General features: G+C 44.0%; 2 long non-coding RNA genes across 3 annotated transcripts; both read left to right on the forward strand.

Moving 5' to 3' along the window:
- Positions 1-8,051: 8,051 nt before the first annotated feature.
- Positions 8,052-9,805, forward strand: LOC109939212 (uncharacterized). 2 transcript variants are annotated; one of them, XR_004852566.1, is made up of 4 exons: positions 8,052-8,231; positions 8,326-8,871; positions 9,474-9,599; positions 9,704-9,805. It is a non-coding gene; the product is annotated as an uncharacterized lncRNA (long non-coding RNA). The 2 variants fall into 2 exon arrangements; XR_004852565.1 differs by having other exon boundaries at positions 8,337-8,871.
- Positions 9,806-9,898: 93 nt separating this feature from the next.
- On the forward strand, positions 9,899-10,756 carry LOC118473280 (uncharacterized). The gene is made up of 2 exons (XR_004852567.1): positions 9,899-10,427; positions 10,515-10,756. It is a non-coding gene; the product is annotated as an uncharacterized lncRNA (long non-coding RNA).
- The last annotated feature ends 15,853 nt before the right edge of the window (positions 10,757-26,609 follow it).

Below are 26,609 nucleotides of genomic sequence, written 5' to 3' on the forward strand. Positions count from 1 at the left end.
GCTATGCGTGATAGATTTGTTCCCCCATCTTATCATAGAGAATTGTGTAAGAAACTGATGCGTTTAGATCAAGGGGATAAGTCTGTTCAGGGTTATTATGGTGAGCTTCAAAAGGGGTTGCAACGTTGTAAAATAATCGAGCGGACCGAGGATGCTATTTTTCGTTTTTATTCGGGTTTGAGGCGTGAAATACAGGATATTCTTGATTATAAAGATTTTGACACTGTCGACAAGTTGTTCTAGTTTGCTATGCTTGCAGAGAAGGAAGTGCAGGGACGATATCAGTCACAGCATCGATCCCAAAGTACCTTTGGCGCCACCCCTCTTGCCAAAGATGACACCTCGCACACCTCCGACTCCTCCAGCGCCCACACGACCTTCGTCTTCCGCTCCCACCGCAGGTACATCTACTTTTCAGGTACCTTCCAAGAAACCAGATTCAGCGGCGCCTTCCAGTGGACGCACTTCGAGCATTCAGTGCCACCGCTGCCATGGGCTTGGTCACGTGAAGAAGGATTGTCCTAGCCAACGGACGTACATTGCTACGGACGATGGCTACATTAGTGCGTCGAATGTGAAGGATGATGGTGTTACAAGTGATGATGCCAGAGATGATGCTGCCATTGATGGTGATGCTGCCATAGCAAATTTCTGGAACATCATTGTGCAGCGTATCCTCAGTGCTCAGCTAGAGACCTCCGGGCAGCAGCAGCAGCGCCATAATTTGTTCCAGACTTTCTTCATCATCAAGGATCGACGTGCTCGTGTTATTATTGATGGAGAATGCTGTAACAATTTGGTGAGTTCAGATTTGGTCAAGAAGCTTAGCTTGCCCACACGCCCACGTCCGCATCCATACCACATTCAATGGTTTAATGATACCAACAAGGTTAAGGTAACACAAACGGTACGCATGCATTTTTCCATTAGTAGATATTCTGATTATGCGGATTGTGATGTTGTACCTATGGAAGCATGCTCTCTTTTGTTGGGTAGACCTTGGGAATATGATAATGATGCACATCACCATGGTCGGAGTAATACATACACTTTCATGCATAAGGGCAAGAAAATTACTTTGCTTCCTTTGACTCCTGCTCAGATTGTACAAGCTGACAAGGATAGAGCTGCAAATACAAATAATGAAGCGCCTGTTAAATCTGAAAATCAGCAAGCCATTCATTTGAAAGCTCCTGTAATGCTAGTTACAAAATCTGATCTTGCTGAAATACATGTTGATGATACTTGCTGCTATGCTTTAGTGTGCACTGACGCTTTATTTTCCAATGATGATATTGCTAGCACTGTGCCTGCGCCTGTGACTAACCTTTTCCAGGAATTCAGCGATGTTTTTCCCGCTGAGATACCTCCTGGACTTCCTCCCATTCGCGGGATTGAGCATCAAATTGATTTGATTCCTGGAGCAAGTTTGCCCAATCGTGCTGCATATCGGGCAAACCCCGAAGAGACTAAGGAGATTCAGCGATAGGTCCAAGACCTTTTGGACCGTGGGTACGTACGTGAGAGCCTTAGTCCTTGTTCTGTACCTGTCATTTTGGTCCAAAAAAATATGGTAGTTGGCGCATGTGTGTAGATTGTAGAGCCATTAACAACATCACCATTAGGTACCGTCATCCTATTCCTCGATTAGATGATATGCTTGATGAGTTAAGTGGTTCTAAATGGTTCTCTAAGGTGGATTAGCGTAGTGGTTACCACCAAATTAGAATGAAATTGGGTGATGAATGGAAAACTGTTTTCAAAACTAAATTTGGCTTGTATGAGTGGTTAGTAATTCCTTTTGGGTTAACTAATGCACCTAGTACTTTCATGAGATTGATGAACGAGGTTTTACGTCCCTTTATTGGTAAATTTGTGGTGGTTTACTTTGATGATATCTTGATTTACAGCAAGTCATTAGAGGCACATATGGATCACTTACGTGCTGTTTTTAGCGCTTTGCGAGCTGCGCGTTTATTTGCTAACCTCGAGAAGTGCGCCTTTTGCACCGAACGAGTTTCGTTTCTTGGCTATGTTGTGACTCCAGAGGGCATTGAGGTGGATGAGGCCAAGGTGTATGCCATTCAGATTTGGCCAACGCCTTCGACGGTGACACAAGTGCGGAGTTTTCTTGGACTTGTAGGCTTTTATCGCCGTTTTGTGAAGGATTTCAGCACCATCGCTGCCCCTTTACATGAGCTGACCAAGAAGGGCATTTCGTTCCATTGGGGGCAGCCACAAGAGGATTCCTTTGCACTTTTGAAAGAGAAGCTTACTCACGCACCGCTACTCCAACTTCCTGATTTTGGTAAGACTTTTGAGCTTGAATGTGATGCAAGTGGGTATTGGAACTGTTTTGTTGCAAGGAGGTAAACCCGTTGCTTACTTTAGTGAGAAATTGCATGGACCTGTTTGAGAGCACCTAGAGGGGGGGGTGAATAGGTGATCCTGTGAAACTTAAACTTGTAGCCACAAAAACTTGTTAAGTGTTAGCACAATAGTTGCCAAGTGGCTAGAGATGAGTCCAAACACAATAACCACACGAAATCAAACACAGAGATGGCACGGTGTTTATCCCGTGGTTCGGCCAAGTACAAAACTTGCCTACTCCACGTTGTGGTGTCCCAACGGACTAGAGTTGCACTCAACTCCTCTCAAGTGATCCAATGATCAACTTGAATACCACGGTGTTCCTTTTTACTTTGATCTTTTCCCGTTTGCGAGGAATCTCCACAACTTGGAGTCTCTCGCCCTTACAATTGAATTTCACAAAGAAGTACGGAGTAAGGGAGGGAAGCAACACACACAAATCCACAGCAAAATGCGCACACACACGGCCAAGAATCGAGCTCAAAGGACTATCTCAAAGTTCTCACTAGAACGGAGCTCGAATCACTGAGAATGACAAACGAATGCGCAAAGACTGAGTGTGGATGATCAAGAATGCTCTAAGGTTGCTTGATGTCCTCCTCCATGCGCCTAGGGGTCCCTTTTATAGCCCCAAGGCAGCTAGGAGCCGTTAAGAGCAAAACTGGAAGGCTGATCTTGCCTTCAGTCGACTGGTGCACCGGACAGTCCGGTGCACACCGGACACTGTCCGGTGCCCGATTTCTTTCCTTAAATGGCGCAGTCGACCGTTGCAGATCTGGGAGCCGCTGGCGCACCGGACATGTCCGGTGCACACCGGACAGTCCGGTGCCCCCTTCCGATCGTTGGTTCGGCCACGTGTCCCGCGCAGATCGCGCGGCCGACCGTTGGCCCGGCCGACCGTTGGCTCACCGAACAGTCCGGTGAATTATAGCCGTACGTCGCCGGTACATTCCCGAGAGTGGCCACTTCACGCCGAGTCAGCCTGGCGCACCGGACACTGTCCGGTGCACCACCGGACAGTCCGGTGTGCCAGACTGAGCTGAGTCTTGGCTGTACACAGCCAAGTCTTTTGCACCTCTCTTCTTTTCTTCTTCTTTCTGTTTCTAACACTTAGACAAGTATATTAGTACACAAAACCGATGTACTAAGGCTTAGAAACATACCTTTACTCATGATTTGCACTTTGTTCATCCATGAGCATAAATTCACATTTAAGCACTTGTGTTGGCACTCAATCACCAAAATACTTAGAAATGGCCCAAGGGCACATTTCCCTTTCAATCTCCCCCTTTTTGGTGATTTATGCCAACACATCATAAAACAACTAGAACAAGTGCAATATCACTTCAAATAAAACTCAAATTTATTTTGATTCAATTTTGGCATATATGGATCATCCTTTGCCACCACTTGGTTTGTTTTTGCAAATCAAACTCAAATCTCTATCTTTAAGTCAAACACACATGTTGAAGCATAAAGAGAGTCATTCCAAAAGAGATTGATCAAAGATTTCAAAAACTCCCCCTATTTCCCATAATCAACACTTCTCCCCACAAGAAGCCAACTTTTGACAAAAGAGATAATAAAAGAGTTTGTCATTTTGACAAACCAAAAGTTCTACTCTACTATTTTCAAATCTCTCAAGTGGTAGCTGATCCATTTATTGCTTTGGCCTTTATTTTCTCCCCCTTTGGCATCAAGCACCAAAACGGGATCAATCTTGGCCCTATAACCCCATTGCCTCACCAAAATCTTCAATTAAGAGCAAATGGCAATAAGAGTTCATGAGATGGACTTGGAATAAGTTACCCTCTCATCGGAGTGCAGTGGAAGTCTTTCATGGTCCAAGTCCACCTTTTCCCTTTCAATTCTCCTTCGAGACTAAATCAAGCAAACTCAAGCATATGGTTAGTCTCAAAGGGTCAAGTTGTAACACATCTCCCCCTAAACATGTGCATCACTTTGCAACAGACTTGTGAGGTCCAGGGAGTGTTTGTACAACTTGAGCACCACAATAAGCAACAAAATGCAGAATGAACATGATCAAAGGCATAAGCACATGTATGCTATAAATCAATCCAGGTTCCGCGAATCTAAGACATTTAGCTCATTACGCAGCCTGCAAAAGGTCTTCTCATCTAGAGGTTTGGTAAAGATATCGGCTAGCTGGTTCTCGGTGCTAACATGAAACACTTTGATATCTCCCTTTTGCTGGTGGTCTCTCAAAAAGTGATGCCGGATGTCAATGTGCTTTGTGCGGCTGTGCTCAACAGGATTTTCCGCCATGCGGATAGCACTCTCATTATCACATAGGAGTGGGACTTTGCTCAGATTGTAGCCAAAGTCCCGGAGGGTTTGCCTCATCCAAAGTAGTTGCGCGCAACACTGTCCTGCGGCGACATACTCGGCCTCAGCGGTGGATAGGGCAACGGAGGTTTGTTTCTTAGAGTTCCACGACACCAGGGACCTTCCTAAGAATTGGCACGTCCCTGATGTACTCTTCCTATCGACCTTACATCCAGCATAATCGGAATCGGAATATCCAATCAAGTCAAAGGTAGACCCCTTTGGATACCAGAGCCCGAAGCAAGGCGTAGCAACTAAGTATCTAAGGATTCGCTTCACTGCCACTAAGTGACACTCCTTAGGATCGGATTGAAATCTAGCACACATGCATACGCTAAGCATAATATCCGGTCTACTAGCACATAAGTAAAGTAATGACCCTATCATTGACCGGTATGCTTTTTGATCAACGGACTTACCTCCTTTGTTGAGATCGGTGTGTCCGTCGGTTCCCATCGGAGTCTTTGCGGGCTTGGCGTCCTTCATCCCAAACCGCTTCAGCAAGTCTTGCGTGTACTTTGTTTGAGAGATGAAGGTGCCGTCCTTGAGTTGCTTCACTTGGAACCCAAGGAAGTAGTTCAACTCGCCCATCATTGACATCTCGAATTTCTGCGTCATCACCCTGCTAAACTCTTCACAAGACTTTTTATTAGTAGAGCCAAATATTATGTCATCGACATAAATTTGGCACACAAACAAATCTCCATCACAAGTCTTAGTAAAAAGAGTTGGATCGGCTTTCCCAACCTTGAAAGCATTAGCAATTAAGAAATCTCTAAGGCATTCATACCATGCTCTTGGGGCTTGCTTAAGTCCATAGAGCGCCTTAGAGAGCTTACACACGTGGTCGGGGTACCGTTCATCCTCGAAGCCAGGGGGTTGCTCCACGTACACTTCACTGCTAGAAATATGCTTATTTAAGACATACATCTTAAGACAAATATCAATGCGTTTTATAGAAGCGTCTTTTATCATATGGTGCTGAGTAAGGTAAGACGGTTTATTGGACATCCGTCTTTAATGAAGAAGGTTTTTGAGACAGATATATGGTTGGAAATGTCTTATATTGATTTAATACAGTTTGATTTTGAAAACCGTTTCAAATAAATATACCTTTTGAGGCATTAAGTTTACAAGAAGTGTCTTTTATTTTGGTTAGTATAATAGACACTTCTGTAAATGAAACCATCTCAAATAAAGATATTATTAGAGTCATCTAGACTATACAAAATTGTCTTAGATGTTAGTGAGTATACTAGAAACTTGTAAACATAAAACCGTCTCGTATGATATTTCTGATAAGACATATTGTGAAAAAACGTGTAAACATAAAACCGTCTTATATTGTGCAATTATATCATTTTATAATGTCTGTTCGTTCAGTTAGTCGTTGTGAACTATTTTCTAATCGCTCACTTTATTGGCCGTGTTGTGCCAAGACATATTGCATGGAGTAAACAATAACATCAGTTAGCCAAAACAAAAAAATATTATACGGAGAGCGGAGACAATCAATAAAAAATATTGAATTTTTTGGTGGATAATTTACGTGGGTATTGTTGTAAGCCGTCGCAACGCACGGGTAACCGACTAGTATTTTTTACGAGGGAAACCGGAGTTCAGTTCCCACGGGACCTGACGTCCCGGTAGTAGATGTGACAATGAGCTCTAAATTTTACACTATAAGATTTAAGGGTCGAATCAGACCTTATTTATATTTATTTTTAAACTAAAATTTATTTATGACTTTACCCTTTTGTGAAGAATCATTTAGATCGCGTACCACCCTACCCGGTAGTCTAATTCAAGGAGTTACATGGGCCGTAAAGTGTTTAACGAGCCACTAGTGGTTGTTCACCAAAGAGTTGGGCTGACCTTACAGCTCATCTCCAAGCCCACACCTGCTGGCACCGTGAAACTCTTGAGGGGGCATGCTTCCAATTTTCTGCAAGTCGAGAGTCGAGCCGCCATCGAAGCACCGATGCCAATGAAGACTTGAAGAGGTCTAAAATGAAAAAGATGCCAGGATGAAAAAATTTCCCACTCCACTCGAATTAAAACCCTAGCGGCAAAACCTTTGCTCTGCGCCGCCGTCGCCTAGGGATGAAAATGGGACGGGTACCCGAAACGGGTACCGAATACGGGTACGAAAACGGGACGAAATTTCGGATACGGATACAGATATTTTTTTTTGTCGGGACGGGTACGGGTACTACACGAATATTGAACCTCGAATACGGGTAGGATACGGAATCACTAATATCCGGTCAGTAACCGAAAATCTCGGGTAGGATACGGGTACCAATCGGGCGGGTACCCGGATTGGGTCTGCTTCTGCTAATCTGTATGATAGGCGGCCCATCCACAGGCCCACCCACATTCCTCACGCGGTAGTGCGGCACGCCCCGCCCAGGCGTCCAGCGCTGCCAGGCAGGCAGCCACGGCCCACGGAGGCACGGACGGCCCAAGCCCCCAGCTCGAGCAAGGCTGCAACCTGCAAGCCTGCAAGGGCAAGCTGGCACCAGCCACAGGCCCACAGGCAGGAGCCAGCCGCCACTCCGCCGCCAGGAGCACCACGCCCGCCGCCAGGAGCACCGCCCCCTCCGCCCGCCCGCCAGGAGCACCTGCACCGCGCCCGCCACCTGCGCAGCCTCCCAGTCCCAGGCCCCAGCTCGAGCAAGGGCAAGCAGCCAAGCACCAGCCGCCAGCGCTCCGGTGAGGTGATCCGGTCCCGGGCCCCTTCGTGCTTCGCGGTCCGGTGCGGTGATCCGGTCTCAGTCGCCGCACGCCCGCACTTCTGCTGAATCTGCAGTTCGCCTTCGCCAGTCCCAGTGCAGTTCGCCCGTCAGGCCGTCAGCGACCAGGCTGGCCAGCCATGGCCACTCGACGTCTACGTCCACAGCCTACAGGTAGTCAGACAGTCAGGTACAGCCTCCACCGTTCGACCCCGCAGACGGTCGACCAGTCCAAGTTTCAGCATGTAGTACATAGGGCTATGTGTCGATCCGGATTGTGGCGCCCGACGAGGTGGGGGCGTCGTTTGAGAGGGCCGATGAGGTGATCTTCGAGGAGGAGGAAAATGATGGACAGACAACGAGGACACGCCCCGAGGACCCCTCACCTATCACTAGCGGCGTGGAGAGTGGCAGGGAATCCTCATCGTTGTACTGACGGTACGATATACAACAGGTATGTACTGTCTTTGATTGTGCTTTCGTTTAAAAGGTAGTTTTGTTTTCTTTCAAGTTGGCTGCTTTTGTATGCAAGACAAGATAGTGGTACATGTGTTGTCGCGATTCTGTGTTGAATGCATGAATGCGAAAATCTGGTAGATGCTTATTAATTTGCTAGGCACTTAGCGTTTTCAATTTTGACAGAACCTTGGAGCCAACACGCCTCGACCAGCAGCAAATGTTTGTGTGACCATCAGTGACCTCAAGACCGAAGAAAGGAAGCAAAAGCTTTCCAGGTATAGGAAGAAGAAGATCAAGCGGAACTTTGGCAGGAAGATCAAGGTACTAGTTCTCGGCCACTGTAAACAAACAAAAACAATAAACCTCCACAGCTTGTATGCTTATCAGCCTGATGCCGAGGGTTGTTGATTTGGAGTACGAGTGCAGGAAGGCTCTGGCAGACAGCCAGCCAAGAGTGCGAGGGAGATTTGCCAAGATCGAAGAATGCGACCTGCTGAAGCCAAGCAAGTAGATCCAAGTATGCTTGGTTTTGGCTTCTAGCTCACGCTAGTACAATACTTCTATACAGCTGGCTCATCTCCAGGGCAATTGCTATTTTCGTCTCTGATTTTATCCTCGCCCCCCACTAATGGAATAATATGCTGGTATGCAAACAAGGAAGTGTCTGACTCTGTTTTGTGTACTTCTGTGTTATCAGGTATGTTATTCTATATATAAAGTTGTGATTCCGTGCTTAGTAAATTTGTTTTGCTGATCTTGCTCTGTCTGGAAATCCCACGTTACAGTAACCTTTTCATATGGCTAACCAATCATAATAATTCTGCATTTTGAATGCTTAGGACTGCACTTCTGGATATTGGTAAGCACTACTAGAAATATTCAGAGACAACATGAATGGCTTCCAAAGGGCTGGGTGATGGAGGTAAGAGCTGGTGGGGAGAAGGCGGACAAGATGTACAAGGTAAGTTCAGTTAGATAGATGCTAGCTACCATTGCTAATGTTATATATATGTTGCTGGTTGTACTTTATTTTTAAGGTTCTCATAATAACTAACAATTGCAATTAAACAAGTTATTTCTTGTTGTAACGTTCAAACAGGAAACTCACTAGATGCGGAGTTTTCCTGTTAATAAAACAAATGTGTTGCACATATTTGAATTAAAGAAGGGGATGGTATGGAATAGCTAGATTCTGAGTACGTAATTGAACCCAGTGAGGAGCAAAGTAGAGTGGAGGCGGTAAGGAATATCAGTATATGAGATCATTTGTAGTTTAATTTATATTCTTCAAATTAACTATTATTTTTATTTAAGGAATTAATAATCTCTCGGTTATTTGTCTGTTATGTGGATCCTATCCATTATCCAGAATTGATCCAGGAAGTTTATTATAAATTAATAAAGCTATATCTACATACATATATGTTAACTTCAAGTCTTATAATTTGTAATGGATTTAATTTTGAAATGGAGCATCAAGTGCAAACAATTTTGTGTTACTAATGATTTTATATACGTTGACGGCTACTATATATATTGATAGTCCTTATGGTTTCATTGTAGTTTTATGTCCACTCAATCACTGGTCTACGATTGCTGTCAAAGCAAGATGTACTACTCTATATCAATGAGGCAAAGGTCTCTGGGTGCGACACCAATGGACAATGTGACACAACTTCTGAAGATAACGTGTGTCAATCTATTGCTAGAACTTCAACTCTGATAACACATTTCATCTTTTGAGTGTTTGTTGTTCTTTTATTCATCCTCTTGGCATGCATGCATATTTGTAGATACTTTCAAAAGTGGACTTTCGGCCAAGTGGATTGCCTGAAGGTTGGGTGAAAGAACTAGTGTACAGAAAAACCAAGGAAGGGTTGATCAAGAGAGATCCAGTAAGTAATATGGCTCATGAGCAACGATCTTGCACAATTGAATAAAAGAACATTGCTTTGATTTAAGAATCAATTATTTTGTCTTATCATGCAGTACTACACGGATCCTGCTAGTTCCTACACATTCCGCACGCTTAAATCTGCATTATCCTTCCTAGAAACTGGAAAGGTATCCGAGCGTGCATTTATTCAAAGGACGAGTGTTCATGATCTGTACTCTTTTGAAATATCTGCAGACATGGTAATTGTTCTCTTGGTGTTTTCTTTATCTAGTGAAAATCTTCATGATATACTTTGTTCTAGTTGCTTGCATTTTGGACATTATCATGCAGAAATCAAAGGCAGTGGATTTTGTTTCCTTGCCACTTGATTCATGCACAATTATCTTTCCTAACTTCCAAATGGTTTCTGCATGATAATGTCAGTATTCCCATTCTGTCTCAGTTTCAGTGTAATACTCTATTACCTTACATTGCATCTTTCCGCCTCCTGGTGTTTGGATATACTGACAGGAACAAGCACTGTTGAAAAAAGAGGCCATTCAGAAATTAGTGAAGTTCTTCCAAGATTGCCTAGAACAGTATTTTGGCCATATATTGGACGCTTTCTTGAAGATAATCACGTAAGAGTACAATGCATATTTCCTGATTAGTTGCAATCATGCTACAGATTACTGATCGGTACATTATTGTATGCATGTTTTGGGCAGGAAATCTTCTAGGCTAAATACAACAATGGCTACCAATGGTTTAACAACATTGCACATTGCAAGACTTGACAGTTCAAATTTGGTGGTCGCAAAAGTGTGGAGACTTGAATTCATATAAAGTTAGGCTTAACATTAGTGCAAACAGTTGTATTTTAGTTTAGATTTAGAGTACACTTATGTATGCGTTATTTGACAATGTTTATTTATGATATATTGAATGGTACTTATTTATATTATATTAATTATAATGTTGTTCAATATATGTGTATGTATATTTCTATTTCAAATTATTATAACGTGATGTCTGAAAAAATAATTATAAATTGAAGAATGTACTGCCATGTAAGTCATTTCGTTTAAATCTTAATAAGACGGTCACCAAAATGTCTAATATCAGTCTCCTAAATAAGACGGTTTCTAAAACGTCCATTATTAGTCACCTAAATAAGATGGTTTTCCTATTGTAATCGTCTATTATTGTAGGATATTCGAGACGGTTTGATAAATACTTTATGACTTTTAATGTTTGTATTCACTACGGTTTTTTAGAAGCAGTGTCTTAAAAAAAACCTAATTCAAGACGGTTTATCGGACAAAATGACTTAAACAAATACCTTTTTCAGACGGTTTATCAGACAAAATGACTTAAACAAATACCTTTTTCAGACGGTTATAAATTAAAAACTGTCTTATATAATATCTTTTAAGACGGTTTATAACCATCTTAAATGTGGGACATCTTTTGCGACTCCATCAAAATTGGACACTTCATAAGCGTCTTAATAACTGAAAATTAACCGTCTCATATAGCATGATCTGTAGTAGTGCTTCCTCCTTGATTGGCCCATTGAGGAAAGCGCTCTTCACATCCATTTGGTACAACCTGAAAGAATGGTGAGCGGCATATGCTAGCAAGATACGAATTGATTCTAGCCTAGCCACAGGAGCAAATGTCTCCTCAAAGTCCAAACCTGCGACTTGGGCATAACCTTTTGCCACAAGTCGAGCCTTGTTCCTCGTCACCACCCCGTGCTCGTCTTGTTTGTTGCGGAACACCCACTTGGTTCCCACAACATTTTGCTTAGAACGAGGCACCAGCGTCCAAACTTCATTTCTCTTGAAGTTGTTGAGCTCCTCTTGCATGGCCAACACCCAGTCCGGATCTAGCAAGGCCTCTTCTACCCTGAAAGGCTCAATAGAAGAGACAAAGGAGTAATGTTCACAAAAATTAACTAATCGAGACCGAGTAGTTACTCCCTTGCTAATGTCACCCAGAATTTGGTCGACGGGATGATCCCTTTGAATCATCGCTCGAACTTGGGTTGGAGGTGCCGGTTGCGCTTCTTCCTCCATCACGTGATCATCTTGTGCTCCCCCTTGATCACACGCCTCCTGTTGATGAACCTGTTCATCGTCTTGAGTTGGGGGATGCACCGTTGTTGAGGAAGAAGGTTGATCTCGTGCATCTTGTTCCTGTGGCCGCACTTCTCCAATCGCCATGGTTCGTATAGCGGCCGTCGGAACATCTTCTTCATCTACATCGTCACAATCAACAACTTGCTCTTTTGGAGAGCCATTAGTCTCATCAAATACAACGTCGCTAGAGACTTCAACCAAACCCGATGATTTGTTGAAGACTCTATACGCCTTTGTATTTGAGTCATAACCTAACAAAAACCCTTCTACAGCTTTGGGAGCAAATTTAGAATTTCTTCCCTTCTTTATGAGAATGTAGCACCTGCTCCCAAATACACGAAAGTAAGATACATTGGGTTTGTTACCGGTTAGTAGCTCATACGAAGTCTTCTTAAGGAGGCGATGAAGGTAGACCCTGTTGATGGCGTGGCAAGCCGTGTTCACGGCTTCCGTCCAAAAGCACTCGAGGGTCTTGAATTCTCCAAGCATCGTCCTCGCCATATCGATTAGCGTCCTGTTCTTTCTCTCTACCACACCATTTTGCTGAGGTGTGTAGGGAGCAGAGAACTCGTGCTTGATCCCTTCCTCCTCAAGGAACTCCTCCACTTGAAGGTTCTTGAACTCGGACCCGTTGTCGCTCCTTATCTTCTTCACCTTGAGCTCAAACTCATTTTGAGCTCTCCTGAGGAAGCGCTTGAGGGTCCCTTGGGTTTTAGACTTATCCTGCAAAAAGAACACCCAAGTGAAGCGGGAAAAGTCATCAACAATAACTAAACCATACTTACTTCCCCCTATGCTTAGATAGGCGACGGGTCCGAAGAGGTCCATATGCAGCAGCTCCAGCGGTCTTGAGGTGGTCATCACATTCTTGCTGTGATGTGCTCCTCCCACTTGTTTACCTGCTTGACAAGCTGCACAAGGTCTATCTTTTTCGAATTGCACGTTAGTCAAACCTATCACGTGTTCTCCCTTTAGAAGCTTGTGAAGGTTCTTCATCCCCACATGTGCTAAGCGGCGATGCCACAGCCAGCCCATGCTAGTCTTAGCAATTAAGCATGCATCTAGACCGGCCTCTTCTTTTGCAAAATCAACTAAATAAAGTTTGCCGTCTAATACACCCTTAAAAGCTAGTGAACCATCACTTCTTCTAAAGACAGACACATCTATGTTTGTGAATAAACAATTGTATCCCATATTGCATAATTGACTAACCGATAGCAAATTATATCCAAGAGACTCTACTAAAAACACATTAGAAATTGAGTGCTCATTTGAGATTGCAATTTTACCTAGCCCTTTTACCTTGCCTTGGTTCCCATCACCGAAAATTATTGAATCTTGGGAATCCTTATTTTTTACGTAGGAGGTGAACATCTTCTTCTCCCCCGTCATATGGTTTGTGCATCCGCTGTCGATAATCCAGCTTGAACCCCCGGATGCATAAACCTGCAAGGCAAATTTAGGCTTGGGTCTTAGGTACCCAACTCATGTTGGGTCCTACAAGGTTAGCACAAATATCCTTAGGGACCCAAATGCAAGTTTTGTCTCCCTTGCATTTTGCCCCTAACTTCCTAGCAACTATTTTCCTATCCTTTCTACAAATAGCAAAGGAAGCATTTAAAGCACAATAAATTGTAGAAGGTTCATTCACTACTTTCCTAGGAGCATGAATAATATTCTTTCTAGGCACATGATGAATAGCATTTCTCCTAGACATATTTCTACCGTGCATGTAAGAAGAACTAGAAGCAAACATGGCATGAGAGTCAAACTCATCATAAGCATTATAATTCCTATAAGCATTTCTAGTTTGTCTCCTATCATGATACATAAAAGCATGATTCCTTTTAGTACTACTTGCCATAGGGGCCTTCCCTTTCTCCTTGGCGGAGATGGGAGCCTTATGGCTTGTTAAGTTCTTGGCTTCCCTCTTGAAGCCAAGTCCATCCTTAATTGAGGGGTGTCTACCAATCGTGTAGGCATCCCTTGCAAATTTTAGCTTATCGAAATCATTCTTGCTAGTCTTAAGTTGAGCATTAAGACTAGCCAATTCATCATTAAGCTTGGAAATTGAAACTAGGTGTTCACTACAAGCATCAATGTCAAAATCTTTACACCTAGTACAAATTATAACATGTTCTACACAAGAATTAGATTTATTTGCTAATTCTAATTTAGCATTTAAATCATTGTTAACACCTTGTAAAGTAGAAATGGTTTCATGACAAGTAGATAATTCACCAGAGAGCATTTCATTTCTTTTAATTTCTAGAGCAAGAGAATTTTGTGCACTAACAAATTTATCATGCTCCTCATATAAAAGATCTTCTTGTTTTTCTAGTAATCTATTCTTGTCATTCAAAGCATCAATCAGCTCATTAATCTTATTAATTTTAGATCTATCTAAGCCCTTGAATAAGCATGAATAGTCTATGTCATCATCATCACTAGACTCATTATCACTAGAGGAAGCATAAGTGGAGTCTCGAGTACTCACTTTCTTCTCCCTTGCCATCAGGCATGTGTGACGCTCGTTGGGGAAGAGAGATGACTTGTTGAAGGCGGTGGCGGCGAGTCCTTCATTGTCGGAGGAGGAGCAATCCGAATCCCACTCCTTTCCGATATGTGCTTCGCCCTTGGCCTTCTTGTAATGCCTTTTCTTCTCCCTTTTGTCCCCTTTTTCCTGGTCACTTTCATTATCGGGACAGTTAGCAATGAAATGACCAATCTTACCACATTTGAAGCACGAGCGCTTCTCCTTTGTCTTGGTCTTGCTTGGCTGTCCCTTGCGACCTTTAAGTGCTGTCTTGAAGCGTTTAATGATGAGGGCCATCTCCTCATTATTTAGCCCGGCCGCTTCAGCTTGTGCCACCTTGCTCGGTAGCGCCTCCTTGCTCCTCGTTGCCTTGAGAGCAATGGGTTGAGGCTCATGAATAGGACCGTTCAACGCGTCGTCGACGTATCTTGCCTCCTTGATCATCATCCGCCCACTTACGAATTTTCCGAGTACCTCCTCGGGCGTCATCATCGTATACCTGGGATTTTCACGAATATTGTTTACGAGATGAGGATCAAGAACGGTAAAGGACCTTAGCATTAGGCGGACGACGTCGTGGTCCGTCCATCGCGTGCTTCCATAGCTCCTTATTTTGTTGATAAGGGTCTTGAGCCGGTTGTAAGTTTGGGTTGGCTCCTCTCCCCTTATCATTGCGAATCGTCCAAGCTCGCCCTCCACCAATTCCATTTTAGTGAGCATGGTGATGTCGTTCCCCTCGTGAGAGATCTTGAGGGTGTCCCATATCTGCTTGGCGTTGTCCAAGCCGCTCACCTTATTGTATTCTTCCCTGCACAAAGATGCTAATAGAACAGTAGTAGCTTGTGCATTTCTATGGATTTGTTCATTTATAAGCATAGGGCTATCCGAGCTATCAAATTTCATTCCATTCTCTACAATCTCCCATATGCTTGGATGGAGAGAGAATAAGTGACTACGCATTTTGTGACTCCAAAATCCGTAGTCCTCCCCATCGAAGTGTGGAGGTTTGCCAAGAGGAATGGAAAGCAAATGCGAATTCGAACTATGTGGAATACGAGAATAATCAAATGAAAAGTTCGAATTGACCGTCTTCCTGTAGTCGTTGTCGTCGTCCTTTTGGGAAGAAGTAGACTCATCGCTGTCGTCGTAGTAGACGATCTCCTTGATGCGCCTTGTCTTCTTCTTCTTCCCATCTTTGCGCTTGTGGCCCGAGCCCGAGTCAGTAGGCTTGTCATCCTTCGGCTCGTTGACGAAGGACTCCTTCTCCTTGTCGTTGATCACGATTCCCTTCCCCTTAGGATCCATCTCTTCGGGCGATTAGTCCCTTCTTGAAGAGAACGACTCTGATACCAATTGAGAGCACCTAAGGGGGGTGAATAGGTGATCCTGTGAAACTTAAACTTGTAGCCACAAAAACTTGTTAAGTGTTAGCACAATAGTTGCCAAGTGGCTAGAGATGAGTCCAAACACAATAACCACACGAAATCAAACACAGAGATGGCACGGTGTTTATCCCGTGGTTCGGCCAAGTACAAAACTTGCCTACTCCACGTTGTGGTGTCCCAACGGACTAGAGTTGCACTCAACTCCTCTCAAGTGATCCAATGATCAACTTGAATACCACGGTGTTCCTTTTTACTTTGATCTTTTCCCGTTTGCGAGGAATCTCCACAACTTGGAGTCTCTCGCCCTTACAATTGAATTTCACAAAGAAGTACGGAGTAAGGGAGGGAAGCAACACACACAAATCCACAGCAAAATGCGCACACACACGGCCAAGAATCGAGCTCAAAGGACTATCTCAAAGTTCTCACTAGAACGGAGCTCGAATCACTGAGAATGACAAACGAATGCGCAAAGACTGAGTGTGGATGATCAAGAATGCTCTAAGGTTGCTTGATGTCCTCCTCCATGCGCCTAGGGGTCCCTTTTATAGCCCCAAGGCAGCTAGGAGCCGTTAAGAGCAAAACTGGAAGGCTGATCTTGCCTTCTGTCGACTGGTGCACCGGACAGTCCGGTGCACACCGGACACTGTCCGGTGCCCGATTTCTTTCCTTAAATGGCGCAGTCGACCATTGCAGATCTGGGAGCCGCTGGCGCACCGGACATGTCCGGTGCACACCGGACAGTCCGGTGCCCCCTTCCGACCGTTGGTTCGGCCACGTGTCCCGCGCAGATCGCGCGGCCGACCGTTGGCTCACCGGACAGTCCGGTGCACACCGGACAGTCCGGTGAATTATAGCCGTACGTCGCCGGTACATTCCCGAGAGTGGCCACTTCACGCCGAGTCAGCCTGGCGCACCGGACACTGTCCGGTGCACCACCGGACAGTCCGGTGTGCCAGACTGAGCTGAGTCTTGGCTGTACACAGCCAAGTCTTTTGCACCTCTCTTCTTTTCTTCTTCTTTCTGTTTCTAACACTTAGACAAGTATATTAGTACACAAAACCGATGTACTAAGGCTTAGAAACATACCTTTACTCATGATTTGCACTTTGTTCATCCATGAGCATAAATTCACATTTAAGCACTTGTGTTGGCACTCAATCACCAAAATACTTAGAAATGGCCCAAGGGCACATTTCCCTTTCACTGTTCTTAATTATTCTACATATGACAAAGAATTGTATGCTCTCATTCGTGTTTTACATACGTGGAAACATTATTTATGGTCTAAGGAATTTGTTATTCATTCGGATCATGAATCAATTAAGCATCTTCGTAGCCAAACAAATCTGAATCGTAGACATGCTACGTGGGTGGAGTTTCTTGAGACATTTCCCTACATCATTAAACACAAAAAGGGGAGTGATAATGTGATTGCTGATGCTTTATCTAGATGCTATGCCTTGTTGTCTCAACTTGATTATCGTATTTTTGGACTTGAATCGATTTAAGGACAATATGCATTAGATGATTATTTTAAAGATGTGTTATTAAATTGCAAAGAGGGACGTACATGGAATAAATATGTGCTTAATGATGGATACTGTTGGAATGTGGCGATGTAGGGGCCCTCCATGAGCGAGCTCGCTGCTGATCGCAGCGGGGACGATGGGGCCGGTGGCGGCAGGGGTGGTGTCGTCCATGGCAGCGACGGCTGGAGGGAGCCGTAGTAGGGGGCACAACCGGGTTGGGGCGCAGCTCTGCGGGCCGCCAGGGGGCGTCGACGGCTGGAGTCGGGTCGAGGAGGGGCGCAGGCTCGGTCCTGGCGGCGGCACCAGGCGTGGCGTGGACGGGGCGCTGGGGTCGCGGCTCCGGGGAGCGACGGCCGCGCAGTGGTGGGAGTGGGAGCTCCTGGCGGCTGCTCCGGGGAGCACCTAGCGGCTGCTCCGGGGAGCACCTAGCGGCAGCCCTAGGCATGACAGGAAGCACGGGCGGGGGCGGGCACACCAAGCGGCGCGTCGGGGAGGGAGGCCGGCAGCTGGCGGCTCGACGGGAAGCAGGGACGGGGTTCGGGCACACCAGGCGGCGCGCCGGGGAGGGAGGCCGGCGGCTGGCGGCTCGACGAGAAGCAGGGGCGAGGGCGGGCACACCAGGCGGTGCGCAGGGAGGGAGGCCGGCGGCAGGCAGCCGGTGGTGGGAGGGAGAGGGGCCGGCGGCGAGGATGGAGGCCGGTTAGTTGGGGCCGGCAGCTGAAAGAAAAAGAAAACCCTAAGCCTAGCTCTGTGATACCTTGTTGGAATGTGAACCCATAACCCTAAACAGGGTTGGGTGTGGTATTAATAGGCTTGAGTAATTGGGCCTGGCCCATTACAACGGGGGTGAGACGGTAATTACATGGGGAAGGCCCCAAACCCTAGACGGGTAGTCTAACAGATACTTATTTAGAGCTAACCGCCTATGCATTCTAGTTGGTTCCGTTCGTCTCTTGTTGTTGCAGGAAGCGCATGGTGGTGGTTTGATGGGCCACTTTGGTGCTAAGAAGACGGAGGTTGTGCTGTCCACACACTTCTTTTGGCCCCATTTGAGACGTGATGTTGAGCGCTTTGTTGCTAGATGCACAACGTGTCAAAAGGCCAAGTCGCGGTTGAACCCACATGGTTTGTATATGCCTCTCCCTATTCCTTCGGTTCCATGGGCGGATATTTCAATGGAATTTGTTTTGGGATTGCCTCGAACGATGAGGGGGAGCGATATTGTTTTTGTGGTGGTTGATCGTTTTTTCTAAGATGGCACATTTTATACCTTGTCATAAAACGGATGATGTCGTTCATATTGCTAACCTCTTTTTCAAAGAGATTGTACACTTGCATGGTATGCCTTCTACTATTGTTTCAGATCGTGATGCAAAGGTTTTGAGTCACTTTTGGCATACACTATGGAACAAATTGGGACAAAATTGTTGTTTTCTACTACTTGCCACCCCCAAACGGATGGACAAATAGAGGTTGTGAATCGCACATTGTCTACAATGTTGCGAGCGATATTGAAGCACAATTTGAAGATGTGGGAAGAGTGTCTGCCACATGTGGAGTTCTCGTATAATAGGGCGGAACACTCAACCACCAAGGTAAGTCCTTTTCAGGTAGTGTATGGCTTTAACCCTCGTGCGCCTATTGATCTTTTGCCTCTACCTACTATGGAGCATGTACATAGTGATGCTAAGGAGCATGCTGATTTTATTTTGAAATTGCATGCTTCAACTAAAAAGAACATAGAAAAGATGATCGAGAAATATAAACTTGCTGGTAGTCAAGGTAGAAAGGCAGTAAAACTTGAACCGGGTGATTTAGTGTGGTTACATTTACGGAAGGATAGATTTCTAGATTTGAGAAAGTCTAAATTAATGCCCCGTGCTGCTGGACCATATAAAATTTTGGAGAAGATTAATGACAATGCATATAAACTTGAGTTGCCCCCCGAGTTTGGGATTAGTCTCACCTTTAATATTTCAGATTTAAAGCCATATTTGGGAGAAGAAGATGAGCTTGAGTCGAGGACGACTCCACTTCAAGAGGGGGAGGATGATGAGGACATCACTCCCATGGATACAAACAACACTCCTCAAGTTGACTCCCCAATTACTCGCGCACGCGCTCGACAATTGAATTTACAGGTGATCTCGTTCCTAAGTAATTATTCTTGTGCATTTGAGAGTAGTATGCTACCTAATTATTTGATTGTACTTAGGAATGAAGGAGAGGACTAGCTAGGACGTCTGGATCAAGATGGAGGCCCAAACCGATGCGAGTTCATTTCAGTTTCGGATTCCAGGAACAGCCCGTAATAAAATGGGCTTTTGGGTCGTGTATCTTTGTTGAGCCCATTAGGGGCGCGTCCAGGGTTTTGCATAACCCTAGAGTCTTTATTAATAGCCGCCACCTTCTTGTTAGAGGTGGATTTTTCTTAAGTTAGATATGTCAAGAACAGTTCGTCGTAGATCAGTTTGTGAGACCCTAACTCGAGAGCTTAATCATCCATCCGCAATTTTTCAGATTGTGTTCTTTCTCGTTCTTGCTTGTGTCTTCGATTCGCAGGCAAGGATTAGCCCTCGTGGCGAGGTCAATCAAGCAACGCACGGTTGATAACCAGAGGAGAAGTGGTGCTGCGATTGCGGGGTTCTAGTCTTGTTGATTGGAAGCCGGATCGTCTGTATGACATCTCCACCAAATCGATAGTTACCTTCGCCTGATGAAAGATCGGGCACCCCGTTCCTATCACAACATGATCGCGCTAACTCGACTTAGGGTGACCACTATACCCTACTAACGGAGCAATTGGCTTAAGTCGGCGATGACTTAAGTCGGTGCAACATGCTCGCGTTAACTCGAGTTAGGGTGACCACTATACCCTGCTAACAGAGCAATCGGCTTAAGTCGACGATGACTTAAGTTGGTACGATATATTCTTACCCACCTACCTTAGGGTGACCACAATGCCCTACCAGTCAGGTGATCGGTTTAGGTCGGAAAATGCTTTAAAACCGACACGGCGCTCTTACTTTCGCAATTGTTCAGGGTGATTTCTATACCCTAGTAGCAAAATAGTTAACATTCCAGGAGCAAGAAAGAACATCTTACTCGTTGACATTAGGGGCACTGTCTGACGCCCTGCCCATAGAATATTCGAGTTCTAACATAGCCCTCACATACATATAGACTTCATATTACATCAAGTGTTTTGCAGGACATCACTGCATTGAAACATCTTTACTAGCAATGTCCTTCACAGGAGCAACAGAAGAGGAAGGACGACTCGAAGCATCGGGCGCAGCCTTGACATCAGCAATGATATCGTCGGGCACCACGACGCCAGGCCGCCTCATCAAGATCCGCCCAGCGCGAAAGGCCTTATCCATGGCCTTGTCACGCTGAGCCTTTAAAATGGCGCAGTTGTCCTCTGAAACTTTGGTAGCCAGTCGAGCAGACTCTAGCTCCTAGGCGACCAGCTTCTTGGAGGCATGTAGATCTTTGATGGTGGAGTCCTTGCTTGACACCAACTGTATAAGCCGTAGAACCTCATCCTGGGACACTTGCAGCTCGCGACGGTGATGATCCAGGTCTGACATAGTGAAGCGGTGGCTCCTCTCCAAGATGGCTAAGGAATTATTGGCATCACGCTATAACCTGTCCGGATTGTCACGAGAGGTCGCGAGTGCTCGTTTCTCCTCCTACGAGCAAGAAGCAACTTTCAGCATCCAGTAAATAGTAAGCACGGCGAAGTCAACCAAGGAAGCTTACCTCATGTGATGTCCTTTCAGAGTCAAGTTGTGTCACACTCGTTTCCCAAGGGCAGAGCCGGGTGCATACCATATGTGTGTCAGGATCTATTTCCACACATATGTCGACGTCACAAGTGTAATATATCAAAAGAACAATGCATAAAAGCGTAAATAATGATTTTATTAACATATTACACTTCGAACAGACAATATGTCTTAACCTTTATTCATCAAAGTACAGCGAAACAAGGAAGATGACCGGGGGTATCACTAGACTAGCATCCATGGAGCCCAGCATCATAACTTCATCTGCAAACTTCTGATCAAAATTAAACAAGGGTGAGCTCACTTATGGTCGGGGCTCAGCAAGTGGGGGAAAAAACTAATGCAAGGTAACAAGGTGAGGCTAAGGTTGAGCAGTAAGCATTTTAGTTGGTCAACATTTTATTAACAACACCTGTCTTACTAATAAGTGTGAATCCCAAGTATTCCCATTAAACAAAGGTATAAGAGTTTATCAAAAACACTTAAGTGAAACCACTTAAGCAAACCATTGGCAGATCATCGGATCTCGATTTATTTCCATCTTCAAGTTCAATTATCATGTGAGGAGTCCAGGCTGCTCATAACCGTGAGCACGATTGATATATCAGTTTTACACTCTGCAGAGGTGGCGCATCTTTACCCATGAGTCGCGATTCCCTTCTAGCCCGGGTTAGCTAGACCCGTATTCACTTCCGAGGTGAATGGCCAGGGTCTCACTACGAGGCTTCTCCCTAGAGTCCTCATTACGCAAATGCTGGAAATGGTCAACTGCATAAGGTACACCTACCGTAACCAACTTATAGTCCAGTCCACAGGATAAAGCTTTGGGAACTATGCCCGTATCCAATCTGCCTGAGCCGGTACTATAAGCGCTTGCCAGGTGCCCCTGTTCCTGGTCAACCACGACCAACACCCAACATAAGACTTCCCTAGTTATTTAGCCAAGACCAGAGCCATGATAGTCCTCATGGTAGCACTGTTTTCCCGGGTGGTCACTCCATGTTCCAATTAATATGCAATAATCTTGTTTAACCATCGGGTTAACAACAATAATGTAAACTTACCATTTGGAACATTAATATCATAAGCAGGAGTGACTGCATAAAGTTAAGTTGTAGCAATAGCATAGCTACAAAGGTAAAGTACAATTCCCAGGTTTGATCAAGGAATAAGGTTGGAAAGGTTATCTAAATAGGTAACCCGTCAAATTATGCATATATATCCAAAAGAATAAACTTTATTAAATGTATTGTTTGGGATCAAACAAAGTATGCAGAGGGAGAAGTCCACTTGCCTTGCTTATTGAAAACTTGAGGTTCTTCCACGGGTAGGAATAGATCTTGATTCTTAACTACTAGATCAACCACTGAATATCACACAAACAAACAAGAAGAACAAACACCACTCAATAACATACCACATTCACCATACGTAAAGCTTAAAGAAAGCCTAACGAAAAGAGCGTTCGTTTTTCAAAAACATCGCAAGTAATGGCTATAATAAGAGGGTATTCTTTTAAAAAAATGTGTGATCTATACTTTATAAAACAAGTCATGAGCTTAAAAATATCTTAATTAGAATATACAAATATTAGGTTCACCAATTTAAATCTTTTATAAAACGTCATATGTGATATGTCTAAGATTAAGGGTTTATAAGATGATAAAACACGTTATAGCAATATTAAACCTTTTTAATATTTTATAAAAGATATATATTATATATCCAAGGTTAATGGGCGACTAATCACGTTATAAATTTTTAGAAGCATTATGGAACATATAATTCATTGTTAAACCTATCACTTATGATAAATTAAGATATAAGTCTAAATAGGTTTTATGTGAAAAGATCATTACTATTAAACACATATTTATGGAAAGTTATGGTATGTGCTTCAATGAACTTTTTATGAAAAAGACAATGAACAACAATTATATTTTATTTTTATTAGAAAGTACATGCCCTATATTTTATTAAGAAAGCTATATACAAAACAATATACAAACTAACATTATTATTAAAGAACATGAACACTAATTTCCTTAGTTTATTCTTTAGGAAAAACTAAGTGACACATATATAAATAATATGAACTAATTTTGATTAAATGATTTAATTAAGCCTATATAACCAGTTGTAAACAAATATAAATCTAATTAACTAGGTTATGAGAGGATATAATTACTCTATTATTTATCTTTACATTTAGTTTAGAAACATATGACCTAGATATTTAAAATGAATATTATATTCATTGGTATGTTATTAACTATTGTTTTAGTTATAACGACGTGAGCACTTAATTAGGCCATTATATAATTATTAGAAAAGTTATATGACATATTACTTTTAAGTTTCTATTTAATACGGCTATTCTTAAATATCTATAACGAACCTTGTTAAATATGATATCTATTAAAAAGGTTATTTTTAAATTAGAACAAATTATCTATTTCATTAATAAGAAACCTATATTTAACAACATAACTATCAATTTCTTAAAAAATTTATAAGCGCCTAGTTAAGTCATTTTAACCTTATTATAAATTCTACTATTCTGGTTTTTCTCCTTTCTTTTCTAAATAAAATTTATACGTATAACTAAAAATTGTTTATTTAATTCCTCTAACATTAATATACTAAGAATTAATTGTAAATTACTAAATGAGACTTTTAATGACATATTTATGGTTATTATGACATAAATAAATCTTACTAATTCTAAGTAATTAAGTGATATACTTATGAATACATTTATTATGAATAGTAAAATCTATATATTTTCGTTCGACCGAAAATACGTGGCTTAATTCCTATTTCAATTTCTAAAATTATACTTATATCAATACTAACCAATTATCGCTCCACACATTAAAACGAAATTAATTATAAACATTTCTAGTATGAAAATTACTAAGTTAGTGAATAGTGACCGTGTTCATATTTAGAACTATAAAATCATACGCATTTTAAAATATTGTCGAGGGGTTCGATTTTGGTTACACGTATACATCGAAATCTCTAAAATCATACACGAATCGCCAAGTCGCATAATATTACAACGATAATTCATAAATTAATTCAACACATGATTTAGACAATAAATTAATGGGTTGGGGTTGTCTTCAACCTTGGATTCGCTCATGCGCAGGGATAAATGTCGACGAGTAGGGAGCGTGACAGGGGTTCGACGGACACGTCTCCGGCGAGGCACGACGACGAACAGCGTACGGATGCGGACAGTCCGGCGAGGCTCTACAGATGGCGAACGGCGTACGACACGCAAGCACGGGCTCAACAGCGGGTGCGCGTGAGCACAGCAGCGTGGGCGTGGTCGACGGGGTGCTGCGCGGGCGAGCTCCAGCGTGGTGGCGTCGGACTGTTCTGGTGAGGCGCGTTGCGAGAGAGAGGAGGGAAGAGGCTTGGGCTGCTCGGCAGAGGAGGAAGCTCCGGCTCGATCGAGATTTTATAGAGGGGGGAGAGGAAAGTAGAGGGGCGCTAGGAGTCGGATAGTCGCAGTCGACGGCCATTAATAGCGAGATAATGGGAGAGGGAGAAACGGACGTGTTAAAGCTTCATAACGACGAAGACATACAGTCGCGGACGGCTCGGCTTCATGGCACGATCGTCGCGCGGGTGGTGCAGGGGCTCGGCACGGGTCGCGGAGTGCTGTCCTCGGCGCGGTTGGGTGCGCAAGTTGCAGGGGCGCGGCTGAGCAGTCGAGTCGGGCTGCGCGCTTGGCTCCTGGCGCGGCAGTGGAGAAGGCAGTGTGCGTGGCCGCAGGGCAGGGGCGCGCCTGGGTAGCTCGGGTCCTCCTGGCGGCGCTCCAGAGAGAGAAGGGAAGGAGAGAGAAAGGCGGCGGCCAGAGGGAAGCAGGGGAGCGACGGCGGCTGCTGCTAATTTCTGCGAACAGAGCGACGGTTGAGAGATTGGGGAGAAGATGAATAGTGCCTGGTGGGGCCCGCTTGGAAGAGAAACAAGGGAGCGGCTGGGGCTCTGTCCGCAATTGAGAAAGGGAAGAGAAAAAGTAAATGTCGTGTGGGGCTCACATTGTAGCCAATGAGAGGGAGAGGGAGAGTTCATCACGCAAAGTTTTTCTGATTCATTTTAATTTATTTTTCTTTTTAAACATAATGTATTAAATATATATATATATTCTAAAATTTTAAATAAATCTAAAAAATAATATTTCAAAGACTCATTATTATTTTACAAAATGAGATTTTATCACAAAATTAAATATAAGAACTAGATTTGCATATCAATCAAAAAAATTATACTCCGGCATGCATGCATCAAACAGTTGGTAAATTTTTATCTATCGAAAAAAACTGTTCAATTCATTTATATAAATGTTTCCTTATTTAAAAACATAAATATTTTCATTACTACTGAAAATTAATATTATAAATTAGTTACTTTTAGGTGATGGATTTAAGGTGTTACAAGTTGAGAAGTGAGGGAAGAATTCAAAGATCGCGCGTCGACCAATGAAGCAGAAGTTTGGACCAGGTCGGCTTGGCTCTGAGAGTACTTTCCCTTAAAGTCGGAGCACTGTTGGGTCAACTCGGCCCGACTTAGTGAATACTTTTCTTCAAGATCAGAGCACCGCTGGGCCATATCTGACAATGCAGCTGAAAGGGGACGCGTGATTAAGAACAAGGATGATCGATAAAAACATCTAAGAAAACTGTAAGGTCGCTAACCATCGTTCGATGCCTTCAAGTCAGCAATCTGTTTCTAAAGCAGCAAGGGGTTCCATTGCATTAGAGGCAGAGCTTCTTCCATAACAGCGGCACCGCACGACCTCAGCTGGGCAGACATTCCATCAACCAAAGCCTACGATTGCAGACAGATGAGCAGAAGGAAGATAATTCACTAATATGGGCAATATAAGGCAATAGGATGACTCATCTGAAGATTGCAGAAGAACGATGGCAGACCCAAGGCAGAAGAAGCTACATCATGGCTTGACGAGGGAAGATCAGCAGGAATAATTTGAAGGGCATTATCAGGGGCGATCTCAGCCCCGCCAGCAGATAGAAGGTTTCTCGCATCTGGATCACAGACCTCTAAGGTGACTTGTTCGTTCAAAGCCGTGGAAGCATGCACCATCGTTGCCCCGTTGAACCGAGGTGGGGTAGACCCGACGTGGACATCCATGGAGGTATGGGAAGGAGAGCCCGCCTGAACACCCTCGGGGGCTGGGTTTCAGCTCGCGCTACCCACCAGAGCCGGATCACTATCGACAACACCCTTGGGGGCTGGGTAACCGCCAGCACCACCCTCGGGGGCTGGGTCTTCCGCAGTAGCCACCTCTAAGGCTGAGAGCTCTTCTGTAACCTCCATGGGAGTCAGGTGACTCGGACCAGCATCTTGACATCGAAGACTGTCTTCTAAAGTCGACGATGCGCGAGACACCGCTTGAGATA

The sequence above is a fragment of the Zea mays genome, chromosome 9, assembly GCF_902167145.1.
Source record: "Zea mays cultivar B73 chromosome 9, Zm-B73-REFERENCE-NAM-5.0, whole genome shotgun sequence".
NCBI classification, from domain to species: domain Eukaryota; kingdom Viridiplantae; phylum Streptophyta; class Magnoliopsida; order Poales; family Poaceae; genus Zea; species Zea mays.